We start from the raw sequence: 14,122 nt of genomic DNA on the forward strand, positions 1-14,122 counted from the left end.
ACTCATAGAATGTCTCTCTAAGAAGACATTTTATGCATGCTATAAAAAATATGTCTAAGGATGAGACATTCTCTTTACTGGACAAACTTCACACCTTGGAATCCTCAACGAGGGCATTAGAACAGAATACTGGACCCATCCAGACTCTACAAAAGGCAGTGGTAAAAGATTTGAAAAGGTCGAGAAATTTGTTGAATTTGATGACCAGAGACAAAGGGTACAGAGATGAAATTTAGCCTCATCAGTATGTACCAAACTCCGGGATAGTTTACCCAGAGTTTTACCTGCTTTTCCGGTGACATCATCAGAAAGAGCATCTGGCACCAATACCCTAAGGCAGTCAAAGAATATACATGGGAGTCCATAGGTATGGCTTATCTAAGGAAAATTAAACAAGCAAATGTATCTTATGTAATATAGTCACCCTTCATTAGGGAAATGGTCAAAACGCAGGCTTCAAATAATAAGGCAACACCACAAGACTGGATTCAGTTCATCAAAGCAGTCTTAGAAAATGGACGGCAGTTTCTTTGGCAGTGCTACTAGAGAGACGAGGCAAAAATTTTACAGCAATAGGGAAAAGCAAAAGGGCTTGAGATTCCCCAAGATCAAATTCTGGGCAAGAGACTTTACTCTGATCCTCAGGATCAGGCTCTTTACGATGAACACACCTTGTCCCTGTGTAGCACAGCAGCTTTAAATGCTTGGGACAGGATTCTGGAATCATGAAAGAAAATTTAATCATATATTAGGATTAAACAGGGTCAGAGAGAACCCTTTAGTGACTTTTTACAAAGTCTAACTAAGGCTGTACAGATAGGGGCAACGGACCCAGAAGCTAGATGTGTACTAATTGAATCTTTGGCTTTTGAGAATGCCAACTTAGAATGCAAAAAGATCCTTGGGCCTTTAAGGTCAGATCAGCACCAATAGATGAATGGATCCTGCATACAATGAATATTGACACACTTGACTATAGTACTGAAGCTTGGGTAGGGGAAGCATTTTCCAGTGGTATGAGGAGACATCAAAACACCAAATATTTTAATCGTGGTAGAATACAACATCTGAGAAGAAATTGTAGACAAGGAATTCCTAGGAATAATGTCTCTTCTGGGGATGGCAAGAATAGAAGGACTCAGCCTTCAGGTATATATAGGAAGTGTGACAAAGGCTGACATTGGACCAATGAATGTAGGTCAACAAAAGACAGACAAAGCAACCTGATACCCTCAGGAAACTCTTTGGTGGGGCCTCTTGCAGGCCCCCATGACTAACGTGGTCCAATCATTCCCAGTTACTGTGGAGAATGTGTCTCTGTAACATGAGGGGCCGGCTTGTTGGGATTTCCGTCCCGCCCGGTACCCCAACAGCCGGCAAATCCCAAAGAGAAATTACACACAGGACTCCATAGGATTATAAACTGATTGGCCCATTAGGTCAGGCTACTTATTAGCTCTTATAACTTATGTTAACCCATTATTCTCATCTATGTTAGCCATAATGGCTCCGTACCTTTCTCAGCTGGGCAAGTTACATGCTGCCTCTTCGGTGGCCTGCACAGGAGTGGCTGAGAGAGAGCTTCTGCTTCCAGAATACTCCAAGTCTCTTTGCTCCACCCCTACTTCCTGTCTGGCTTTCCCGCCTATACTGCCTGCCTGGCCAATCAGCGTTTTATTAAAATATGATTAACAGAATACAGATAATTCTCCCGCACCATGTCTCACCAAGAAAACTAAAAGATCCAGTGCCTATTGTAAAAAACCATACTTGTCTGGATGATGGAATAGATGTGGAGGATGAATTGAACACTCCAGTAGAATATAGGAAACATATATTCTGGCAGACTTCTATAAATGATCAAAGACTGGAACTAAGAGTATGTATAAATGGCATTTTAGTGAAGGCTTACTTGACATGGGTGCAGATGTAAGTTCATTACCCTAGAATCTTGGCATCTGAATTGGCCTCTTCAAGAGGTAGATGTTCAGTTCCTAGGAATTGGAACCCTATCTCAAGTGAAACAAAGCACAAGATGGGTATCAGTCTGTAAAGACTGTATCATTTCTAAAAGTGTCTGATTTGACTTTGTTTTATTTGTCAAATTGGTTGCATCCTTTTGTGAGTTCAGGCCAGCCTGGTCTACAGAGTGAGTTCCAGGACAGGCTCCAAAACTACACAGAGAAACCCTATCTTGAAAAAAACATTAAAAAAAGAATCACAAACCAAAGTCACAGTGTTGAGATGTGGGGCAGAAGAGAAAGTGTCAGTTCTCATGGGCTGGGTCAGGCCTCCCAGCAGCGAGCGCTTCTGGGCTCGGCAGGGCTGGCACTGTGCCAGCTGGTGCAGGGTGTTGCTCAGGAATCAGCCTGTGTCTCTCCCACATTAGCCCTTCTGTCTCCTGCCATGTGTTGTAGCAGCACAAGTCTCTCAAATGCAGCTGCCCTGTGTGGCCTTAACATTCACAACCGTGAACCTCCTTCCTTTACGACATAAATCAGCCTCAGTTATTCTGTTACAACTTGTTTTTTTTTTCTTTCCCATTTGCTAACCATCGTGTGAAACCCACAGAGCTGTTTCCTCAGGCATAGCTTCTTCAGAAGAAAACTGAGCAAAGCTGCCAAGCACTGTGACTGAGCCATGATGTCATTTGCATACACAGTGATTAGCTTGCTTATTTTGTGTGAAACTTACATCGATTTAGTTAAATAATTGGTCGAATTAGACATTGAACTGATTTTTTTAAAAAAAGATTATTTTATTACCAAAATATGTTTATGGTTTAATCTGGGTCCATGTATAAAAGTAATTCTGTGGTCAAGAGTGAATTCATGTCCAATCTGAGATCCAATTTGTAGGCTTGTAAAAATCAAACCCCAGTGTGAGAGTCAGTGATGCCAGGGGTGTGGAAGCATCCTGGCACTTGCGTATTCTGGAAGTATGATTTTGGGACAGCCACTGATGGGAACAATGATGTGGGCTTAGTGGAATGGACTACAGAGACTCGGGGAGATCGCGTGAGTTAAAAGCTTCACTGTAGGTGCACACAGTCAGCAAGTGCTGGCTGGCCTGGTCCTTTGTTGTCACCTTTGTCACCATAAAAGGGGAACTGAGTGCACTGGGAAGTTTCCAGCCTCAGGGATGTATCCATTGCATCCATGGAGATAAAGGCTGGGCTTACTGAGTGTAGCACTGGCCGGTGACAAGGTGGTATCTGAGCACACAGTATTAACCGGGATTCATTTTGGTTGGATCACAGATAAAAGCACCATCTCTAATTGATGGGTCACAGCTCTGCCAAACAAACGGGACTGAGGCCATCCAGGCACTGTCATGAACAGGGGTTTCAGACTGACAGACATGAGACTCTGTAGCCTCCGTGTGCAGATGTGACCCCTGGCTGCCCCTGGTGTCTTCCTTCAGGACCCAAATTATGACAGGGACATTGGATGTCTGGGTGTCTGAGGCTAGAAGCACAATGTTGTTAGACTCTGCTTCACTCTCTGCATTCTCTGTGACAGTGTTTCTAGACTAATGGCAATGCCTTCTCAGAACCCAAAGGACAATATTAAATACCAGTGAGATCCCCCTGGGAGAGGCCAGGAATTCCGCAGACTTTTCTCCCGACCATGCATGTGAGGAAGTAAACTCCCTGTTAGTGCTCCATTGCATGACCTTCATCTGCCTCCTCTGGAGTCTTCCTGGGGGTGTCTGCAGGATGTGTTGGGAAGACCAGGAGAAACCTAGCTCATTCTCTGCTCCAGAGTTAGACAAAACGCCGTCAATGCTGTAATGTGATGTGGTTGGAGTAGAGGGTGTGTGCTAGAGAGTTGGAGCGGCTAACGCTGGACCAGTCTGTCAGATTTGGTTTAGACGTTATTCCACAGGCTGTGAGAAGCCATGAAAGGCTTTAGAGTTACAATGCTCTGAGCTAAGAGCACGTCCATACTGGATTCTTATTGATGATTCTGATGGCAGTGGGAACACAGTTTCCTCTGCACACCCAGGACTCTGCCGCCTGCCTCACTGAATCACATCACTTAGCTCTGAGCTTAGACAATTGGGGAACTGGCTGTTCCCTGGAAGCCCTGAGGAGAATGATGGCCAGGTCTAGATACAGACCTCAATTAAGGCCTTAAGACTAGATACAGACCTCAATTAAGAGACAACAGGGAAAACGGATTTGAAGCGGCTCCAAACGTCAGAACATAGATTCGTCCATTGTACTGGTCAGCCAAATCCCTCTTCAGCTTAGCTGCTTAGACTGCTCAGGGGAATCCATTTAATCCCTTGAGCCTGAGTAGCTGGTGCGGGGACGGCTTGTACAGAAGGACATTATAGCTTTAAAGGGCGTTGTAGCCCTTCTGTAGACTCCAACAGACATAGGACACACCTGTGACAGGGGTCACAATATCTCCAACAGATGTAGGACACACCTGTGATGGGGGTCACAGCGTCTCCAACAGACGTAGGACACGCCTGTGGCAGGGGTCACAGCGTCTCCAACAGACGTAGGACACGCCTGTGGCAGGGGTCACAGCGTCTCCAACAGACGTAGGACACGCCTGTGGCAGGGGTCACAGCGTCTCCAACAGACGTAGGACACGCCTGTGGCAGGGGTCACAGCGTCTCCAACAGACGTAGGACACGCCTGTGGCAGGGGTCACAGCGTCTCCAACAGACGTAGGACACGCCTGTGGCAGGGGTCACAGCGTCTCCAACAGACGTAGGACACGCCTGTGGCAGGGGTCACAGCGTCTCCAACAGACGTAGGACACGCCTGTGGCAGGGGTCACAGCGTCTCCAACAGACGTAGGACACGCCTGTGGCAGGGGTCACAGCGTCTCCAACAGACGTAGGACACGCCTGTGGCAGGGGTCACAACGTCTCCAACAGACGTAGGACACGCCTGTGACAGGGGTCACAACGTCTCCAACAGACGTAGGACACGCCTGTGGCAGAGCTTTCACACTGAGCAATGCAGACACGGCTGTTAGTGGCCATTTTCTTCCAGCTAGAAGCTGTGCTCTCCTACCCTGGGACTTCAAGTTTCCTCCAGTGGCAGCGCCTCTGAGGCTGGTGGCAGATCTCCGGTGGTCATCAGCCATTCTCAGCCTCCTCCGCGGTTTCGCTCCATGTCACCGCCTCCTTTCTTGCGGGTCAGAGGCAGTATCGTGCTAATGCCCTCTCTGCTGAGGCTTGCGCTGCTGCTACTGTAACAATACCAGAGGAGAGATGGATTCCACTCAGTCTTGAAGGCTGGAAGGCATGGTGGCAGATGCATAACGGTGAGTGTACCTGCGCGGGACACATGTGATGTCATCCAAGACACATGTGATGTCATCCAAGACAGGAAGTTCAGGAAACCAAAGTCCCCAAGTTCTTTACTTAGGACCTTCACTCAGTCTCGTCTCTTTATATCTCCATATAGGAGACCAAGTTCCAAACACATAAGGCCTGGGACAAGCACAGCAGCTGTCAATCACCAAGCCTACCTGCACAAGTTCCCAGGAGCCCTCCTGTCCCTTCTCTCCACTCCAGCCCCACGGCCACCATCTAGGTGACACTCCTGTCAACAAGGGCAGGAATAGCTTCGCAGAGGCCTCTGTTCTGCCCCAGTTTTGCCTCTCCAACCTGTTTCTTACCTGCATCTGGACGAATATTCCCAGGGTGCCAGTGTGATCCGCCACCCCCTCGGTTCAAACCCCCTCAGCCCTTGGGGCTCCAGCATTCTCCTCTCTCTGCTCGTGTTCACACCCCTGTAACACGCGGGGCTGGTGAGGGTCATGTTTCCCGGGGAGGCTCCTCCAGGCTGTAGACCTGAGAGATTGATGAACTTGCAAATGATGAGGCTTCCGGGGGTATTTATTGACATATAAATCAAAATCCAATTTCTGCGAAGGGAAATCCCGGCACGGTTATGAAGTAGTCTCTCACAGCTTCTCCTGTGATACAAAATGATTTTGCCTCCCACACAGGAAGTCTGGCTTTTTAGCTTCGTCCGGCATTTTCCCAGGGTAGACCTAGTCCTCTGTTCAGAGTGAACGCTCTCTGAGCACTTCCCATAGGCATACATTCAAGGGGTGACCTTGCCTGATTCTGACTGCCGAGGGAGGGGAGGCATGGAATATGCAGGGCACCCAGTGTGCCAGGTATACTTTTATAATAGCCTGTTGACCACAGGACAGCAACCTCATGGAAGAACAGCAGCTTGGGGGAATGTGTGTGTGTGTGTGTGTGTGTGTGTGTGTGTGTGTGTGTATGTGAGTAAGCGCACATGCGCGCACGTGTAGATCAGAGGTTGACATTGGGCATCTTCCTCAACTGTTTTTGGCCTTAATTTTCTGAGACAGGGTCTCTAACTAAACCTGGAGCTTGCAATTTGGCTGGGCCACTGGGCCAGCAGACTCCATAGGACCACATGTCTCTGCTGCACCCCAAGCCCTGGGGCTACAGATGTGTGCTGCTGTGTCCGGCTTCTTTGTGGGTTGCTGCACAGGTCCTTAGACTTGAGCAGCAAGGACATTGCTGACTGAGTCATCTCCCCAGCCGGCTGACAGTATATCGAAGGAAGACCTTAGGACCTTAGGACCTGGGAGGAAGCTTATCTTTGCTGGCCTAGCAAATGACCACACCTGGCCTCTTAGCACATACCCAGTAATTATCTCACCCTTTCTCCGGCTTGGGGTGTGGACAGTTAACAAGACCCTCTGCTCAGGGTTGTCCAAGGTTAGCATCAGAGTGTTGGCTGGGGCTGTGGTCTCATCTGGAAGGTGACTGGAACAGGATCTCGTTCAAGTCTTCATTCCTACTGGAGCTCACAAAGGAGCAGCTCAGTTTCTTGCTTCCTATTGGTCAGAGACCCTCAGTTCCTTGTCCCAGGATAGTCCAGCACAGCCACTGTGTCCTCCCAAGTCCAGGGGAGGGACTTAAACTGAGACAGACATTCTTGCCGTATGTGACATTTGACTTTGGCCACCATTCACTGCCATTCACTCATACTTTTGGCTTATTGATCAGCTTGGCTTATTGATCAGCTTGGCTTATTGATCAGCTTGACAAAGGTGCTTCCGACCCCTAAGAGGGGGAGGTGCCACAGGGGACCGAGTGCAAGCAGGTGGGGATCAGGGACCACACCAAGCCTGTTGGTGTCTGAGAGGCGAAGATGTTGAGCTGATGGAGCTGCTTGGTTGTGTGGCTGGGTCTGATTTTCAATGTTGTGCTTTCCTGTTGGCTGATTTCACAGCTTGTGACACCCAAAACCTAGCATTGATGCCCATGGTCTGGATTGTTTGTACCCAATCACTGAGACAGGGCAGAGAAGGGAGGCCACTCTCCCAAACTCCAGAGACTGTGACCCTGAGTGGGGAGGGACCCTGGTGTGTATAGAATGCTCCCACTGGGGGCAGGCCTTCCCTGGCATTCTCTAATGGAGTCCCCAGGAGCCTGTGGGGAAATGTCACGAGAATCATGGCCGTTCTCCTTGAGGTCACTGTACACAAGGTAGGGCCCCCATGTGGCTTATGTCGGTCTCACTGTTCTTTCTGTTCCTCACCAGCACCCAGTCACCAGCCAGATGCTTGGGACTCCTCCAGGTGCTGAACTCTGAACAGAGCACATGAACTCCTACGTGGCTGCCATGTGCAGTTGTGTGGGTTGCACACTGCATAATGGATGCCGAGCTTTGTCTGATACTGCTCTGTTCTAGAACACCACCCAAAACTCCCATTTCCATCCCACATTTCAGCCTGGGAGGGCTGTCTGAGGCCATAGACAAGCCCACTTCGCTCACACAGGCCCACCTGGGCTTGCAGAAACCTTGGTGACTGTTTTCAAGAGGAAGTCATGTTCCTATTGCACTGGGACGTTGACACACCCATCGTGTTCCTATTGCACTGGGTCATTGACACAGCCATCGTGTTCCTATTGCACTGGGACATTGACACACCCATCGTGTTCCTATTGCACTGGGATGTTGACACACCCATCGTGTTCCTATTGCACTGGGACGTTGACACACCCATCATGTTCCTATTGCACTGGGACGTTGACACAGCCATTGTGTTTCTATTGCACTGGGACGTTGACACACCCACCCAAGCTGACACTGAAAGCAAGAGACTCACAGTTCCCCACAGCTATCCAGGCACAGCGGGAGCTCTGCTTCCCACACGCTGCCTGGAAACCCGAGTCCATATGCAGAGCCATTTAGCTTTAGAGCCAGCCACTCCAACTGTCATGTGCCTTTAAATAAACCTGCAAACCGACAGCCAGGATTGAATTTGATGCTGACTTTCAACCATAAAGGCTGTGCTTGGGGGAGGAGGATTGAATAGGGGCAATAAAAATATGCAGTCAGCGTCAGCTGTGGCCCAATTAAACCTAACTGGCTGCAGGTGTTCATAGTATGTGTGAGTGTGTGTGTGTGTGTGTGTGTGTGTGTGTGTGTGTGGTTTCTTCACACTATGCAGTTTGTTAAACAACAGAAGTGCTCAGGGTGATGTCCCTATGCTCACCCGGAGCAAAGTCTCCAACAAAAGGGTAGGTTTGGGGTCCCACCCCACACTGATTGTATCCAAGTGTTTGTACCGAGTTCCTGGGGTGTCTTTACCACCCATGGGCATGACAGCCCACTGTTGTGTGAGACAAACTGTTTTAAAGGCTCCCAAAGCCCCATTGCCTCTGACTTTCAACTGACAATAAATTATTTAGCCACACCATCCAAGGTTTCTAACCTATGAGAAACTTCTGGAGCCACACCCTGCAGAGTGAATCTCCTCATCCCTTGTGGTCTATAGATACAGAAAGAATGTCGCTTCACTCAATTTTCTGGTAGCTTCAGATGGCTTCGCTACAAACACTTAAATATATATTATCTATCAAGACCCAGGGCAAGGGTTGGGAGGATTTTAAGAGATACATACCTGGCCTCCAGATTTATCTATCAATAGGCAAATCAATCGGAGTGCACTTTGGTCACCATTAAAGAAACCCTAACAATGGTCAAGTTGTAGTCACAGCTGCCAGTGTTAAAAAGTCTCAAGGGTTGGGTTCTACCACGGGATGGCACTGTGAGTCCCTTCACACTCAGCATCGCCACCACATGGTCATGAACTGGCTGCTGGAGCATCAGATCTCTCCCCACACCACCACTGCTTTCAAAAGTAAAATTTCAGGAAGCAATGGTGATGTCAGTAGCTCTACTGAGACTGTGTTAGGAGGGGAAAGATAATCTCGGGATGATCTTGCAAACTTCATCATATGTCTCAGTAGTAGAAGTGTGTCACATGACCCTCTAGCTGCAAGGGAGTCTGGGAGCATGAAGACCTCTTAGAGAGAGACCAAGCTGCTGCATGTCCTGGAATACATCCAAACATATTTGGCTTTCTCCAGTAACATAAAAAAAGGAGTGTGTCCACTGAGGATGGAGTAAATCAGGTGAAACTCTAGGTGGTTCTCAGAAAGCGCCTAAGAAAATGGAGACATTGGCTTGAATACCAAGGCCCAGTCAGAATGCCACCCCTTCGGGAAAGCCTCTACAGAGTTTCCCACATTAGAAGGGCTCTTTCTCTTGGTCAGTTATTCACCACAGCTCACCCAGTTCCATATTGGATTCACTTTTTAAAGAACACCAGAGGTGGCTGGAGAAGTGGGTCAGCATTTAAGAGCACTGGCTTCTCTGGCAGAGAGGCTCAATTCCCAGCATTCCCATGGCAGCTCACGACTGTGTATAACTCACTTCCTGGGTTTTCAATACTCCTTTCTGAGCTCTGGAGGTCCCAGGCATGCATATAGCATACAGGAGTGTGTGTTGACAAACATGCATATACATTTTTTTTAATTTACTAAGTTGTAAAAGATATCAAGGTAAAAAGACTAGGAATCTCCAGGAATGGGATTGTTTATTCTGAGAAACATCCTGGAGGAATTTATGTTGATAGCTAAGATTAAAGTTACTTTTCTAAATTGTCATATTTCTCCACTTAAAAGAAAAGCCATGTTAGCTAGAAAGACGGATCAGTAGTTAGAAGTAGTTCTTCCAAAGGACCCATTCAGCTCCTGTCACCCCTGTTGGGTGGCTTACAACCACCTCTAACTCCCTCTACAGGGGTTCTATTGCCCTCTTCTGGCCCCTGAAGGCACTGCACACACACACACACACACACACACACACACACACACACTGAAATTACTAAATTAGGTTATGTAGAAACAACAAAAACACACAGACGCTTTAAAAAGATTTGGGGGGGTGTATGTATGCATATCTGTGTACCACATGCATGCAGATGCCCCTGGAGGCCATAAGATTGCACTGAGTCCCCCTAGAACTGCAATTACAGATGTTTGTGAGCCACTTGATGAAAGCAGTAAGGGGAAGAGCAGGAAAGAGGGAACGAGAAGGGAGGAGGAGGGATGGAAGAAGAGGTGTGTTAGTAATGTCTCGTTCCTGTGACAAGCCATCTAAGACAACATAAATATGGAGGTAGTTCTTTCTGCTCACAGTCTCAGCAGCCTTAGTTCACAGCCACTTCGCTGCCCTGTTCTTGGTCCTGTGGTGAGTTAGAAGCACCGTGTTGGGAGAGCACGGTTATGGGAAGCTGCTCATCTTGTGGCAGTCAGGGAACAGAGCGACAGATTATGGGACAAGATGTCCCCTTCAGAGACACCCTCTGAGGATCTGCTCCCTCCAGTTCAGCTTCATGTCCCGCAGGGCCCACTGACTCTCAACAGTCCAGCCATTGTGAATCCACCCATAGAGTAACCCATTGACTAAGTCCAGTGCCCTCATGGTCCCACCCCTTCCACCTCTGTGCCTGATTCTGGGGAACACAGCTTTCACAGGGAGGCTTTGCTGGGGGTGGGGGTACTTGGCACCCAAATCATAACAAAAAAGGAGTGGAGGGAAAAGAGGAGACTCTCATTCTAGACATAGGGATAAACACAAACTCGCAGTTAGAACAGCTCTCTAACCGCCGAGCCATCTTTCTAGCTAATATGACTTTTCTTTTCAATGGAGCTATAGGATTGCAAGTGTTCCTGTGTAGAGATAGGTGTCAGCTGCAGGACAGGAGGCAGCTTCCGGACGGAGGAAACAAATGGGTGGGTGAGTGGCCAGGAGAAATTTCTGGGAGGCGCACAAAGTGGCTTGTTTACAGGGGAGCTTGTTAACCCCGGAAAAAATGTGCAGACAGAGCCAATCTTCTATGCAGAGACAGTGAGGGGAGGCTTATGCTAATTCAGTGCAGATGGACATTTGGCACTTGTCTGCAGTGGAGGAATAACAGAAGCAGAAGATTTAGGCTTCATAACAGAAATGTGTATGGCAGACCACAATTGAAGAAAAAAGATCTGCTTCCTGGTGGAGTTCTGGCTCCCGTACTGGAGAAACTCGGCTCTGATGTGCTGCAGTATGTCTTGATTTTTCCCTAGGTCAGCCATTTATACCGCAACGGTGTCATCGATGATCCCATACCTTGTTTATGCAGGGATCAGGTAAGCAAGAGATGGCTACCCACACACAAAACGACTTTTAGTTAACCCAAAGCTTTTAAAACTTGGACTCCATCCCTGGGCTCTCTGCTTTCATGAGTTCTCATTAGTGAAGTGGGGAACAACACAGAACATGACTTATCAGGCAGCTAAGATGAAAAATAAGACTCAAACCCTCAGAAGCAGTGGTGTGGAACTCACCTCTAAGGACACCAGTTCATGGACTTCCCCGGATTTATGCCTGGTGGTTATGTTAGTGATTGCCTGTCTCATTTCTGACTCATTTTCCAGAAAAATCACATGGTTGCAAATAGCTTTCTTCCCCTGCCCTGGAAACAGGAACAGGCTCCCTGGCTCTCCCCACCAAATCCCAAGTCCCATTCTCAGAAGAAGCTGCCTACAGTGCCTACCTTACCTCATCCAGCCATTGGTTCATTCTTCTAGTCATTTGTCTATCCACCACCCATCCACCCACCCACCCATCCACCCATCCATCCATCCATCCATCCATCCATCCATCCACTCATCCACTTATCCATCCATCTACCCATCCACCCACCCACCCATCCATTCATCCATCAATCCATTCACCCACCTACCCACCCATCCATCCATCCATCCATCCACCCACCCATTCATCCATCCACCTATTCACCCACCCATCCACCCACCCACCCACCCATCCATCCATCCATCCGTCCATCCATCCATCCATCCATCCATCTACTCATCCAACCAACCACTTGCCGCCTTCAGACTGTGCCAGACACAGAAGTGAGAAGCAGCGCTGCTCCAGCCCTCTTATCTAACAGTAGAGAAGAGAACACAGAAATAAGGAGTGGAACCAAAGAAGCCACCAGGCACTTTCAGATCTGGGGAGCAATGGCACCACCCAGCCTGGGAGTCATGAGAAGGAACTGGCAACTAAGCTAACTGAAAAAAATAAAATAACTGGTCAATGATGGTGCACACCTTTTATCCCAGCACTCGGAAGCAGAGGCAGGCAGATCTCTGTAAGTTTGAGGCCAGTCTGGTCTTCAGATTAAGTTCCAGTACAACCAGGGTTACACAGTGAAACCCTGTCTTAGAAAAAATATTAATAAGAATAAATAAATAAAAGTAAAAAGATATATCCAAGCAAAAGATGAGTGGACACACTGTCCCAGGTCAAAAATAGCTGGACTTGGCACTTGTCGAGAACTGCAGGAAAGATGGGGTGCAGTCAGTAGGGGGACACAGATCATGAAAACCTGAGGAAGCCCTTTCAGACAATGGGGAGCCTTTGGAGGCCAGCTGGGGAAGGTAGACTGCCTGGAGGAACTCAACTGGAGCTCAAAGATGGACTGAGTTGATGTGGTTGTTCAAGGCTGGGTGGTAGCAGGAAGTGAGTTGTTTGAGCTACGCTTATAAGGCATAGGCAACAGGATGTGGATGCTGCCACAGGAGAAGAGGTGGTTGTATGCCCACCATGGTGGCAGACAGCTGGCAGGTGCTGAGTGGAGCGGGACACGGTGTCTGTGGGATGGAGTGTGCATCTGTAGTTGGCCCTTCCACTACCAGGGCACACCCCTTCCAGGGCACACCCCTTTCCAAAGCACACCCCTTTCCAGGGCACACCCCTTCCAGGGCACACCCTTTCCAGGGCACACCCCTTTCCAGGGCACACCCCTTTCCTGAGCACACCCCTTCCAGAGCACACTCCTTCCGGGGCACACCCCTTCCAGAGCACACTCCTTCCGGGGCACACCCCTTTCTAAAGCACACCCCTTCCAGGGCACACCCCTTCCAGGACACACTCCAGAGCTCTGTTGGTCTGGCCAGTTCTCACAGGAGTTGGACCAGGGTGACAGGTACTGTAGGAAGCAAGTTGGCCCTGGGAACTTTCTCTTGAAGAGGGACGATTTTTCTGCACACTTTTCAAATTCAATACCGGATCTGCTCGTGCACTGCTCCAGGTCACGGCTGTGCAGACCCATCCCATGTAAACTTGCATTCGAGTTTAGAGGTCTGTGATCTTCTGTTTAGGTCCTGAGTCCTCCTACACCCTGGGCACGCACGGTAACGAGAAGAGTGTGTCAGCTAGCTATTTCCGTGTAACAATACATCCTCACAGTCCGGTGCCTTAAAACATAGACCATTTGCTTAGCTATTGGAAATCAAAGCTGGGCTCAGGCAGATGATTTTTCTGATTTCAGCTGGATCTCTGCATCTGTGTTCGGGTACGTGTTGGATTCTACCCTGATTTTCACCTATTTTATGACCTCAACATTTTGGGTAACTGCTCTGAACCATTTCTGGTCCACCTATCTCTCCTTCGCTTGGAGACTTGTCACTGTTCAGGGGGCAGCCTGGAAGATTTCCTAGAGAGAATGGAGAGTATTCGTAGATTCTTGACGCTGAACCCAGGGACTGGTGTGCCACCACTTCTGATGCATTTTGTTGGGCAAAGTTAGTCACAAGGCTAAGCCCAGATTTGGGCAATAGGAGGAAGAGTTGGATTCACCATGATAGATCTGTTCAGGGGGCAGGAGCGGGAGCAGGGGCACAGTACGAAGAAGAATTGAGGCAATTTTGGCAGTAGACCCAGAGACCCATGCAGATAAAAATCACACAAGAGAGTTATGAAGGG

Source organism: Myodes glareolus, chromosome 2 (genome assembly GCF_982192425.1).
Source record: "Myodes glareolus chromosome 2, mMyoGla1.1, whole genome shotgun sequence".
NCBI classification, from domain to species: Eukaryota; Metazoa; Chordata; class Mammalia; order Rodentia; family Cricetidae; genus Myodes; species Myodes glareolus.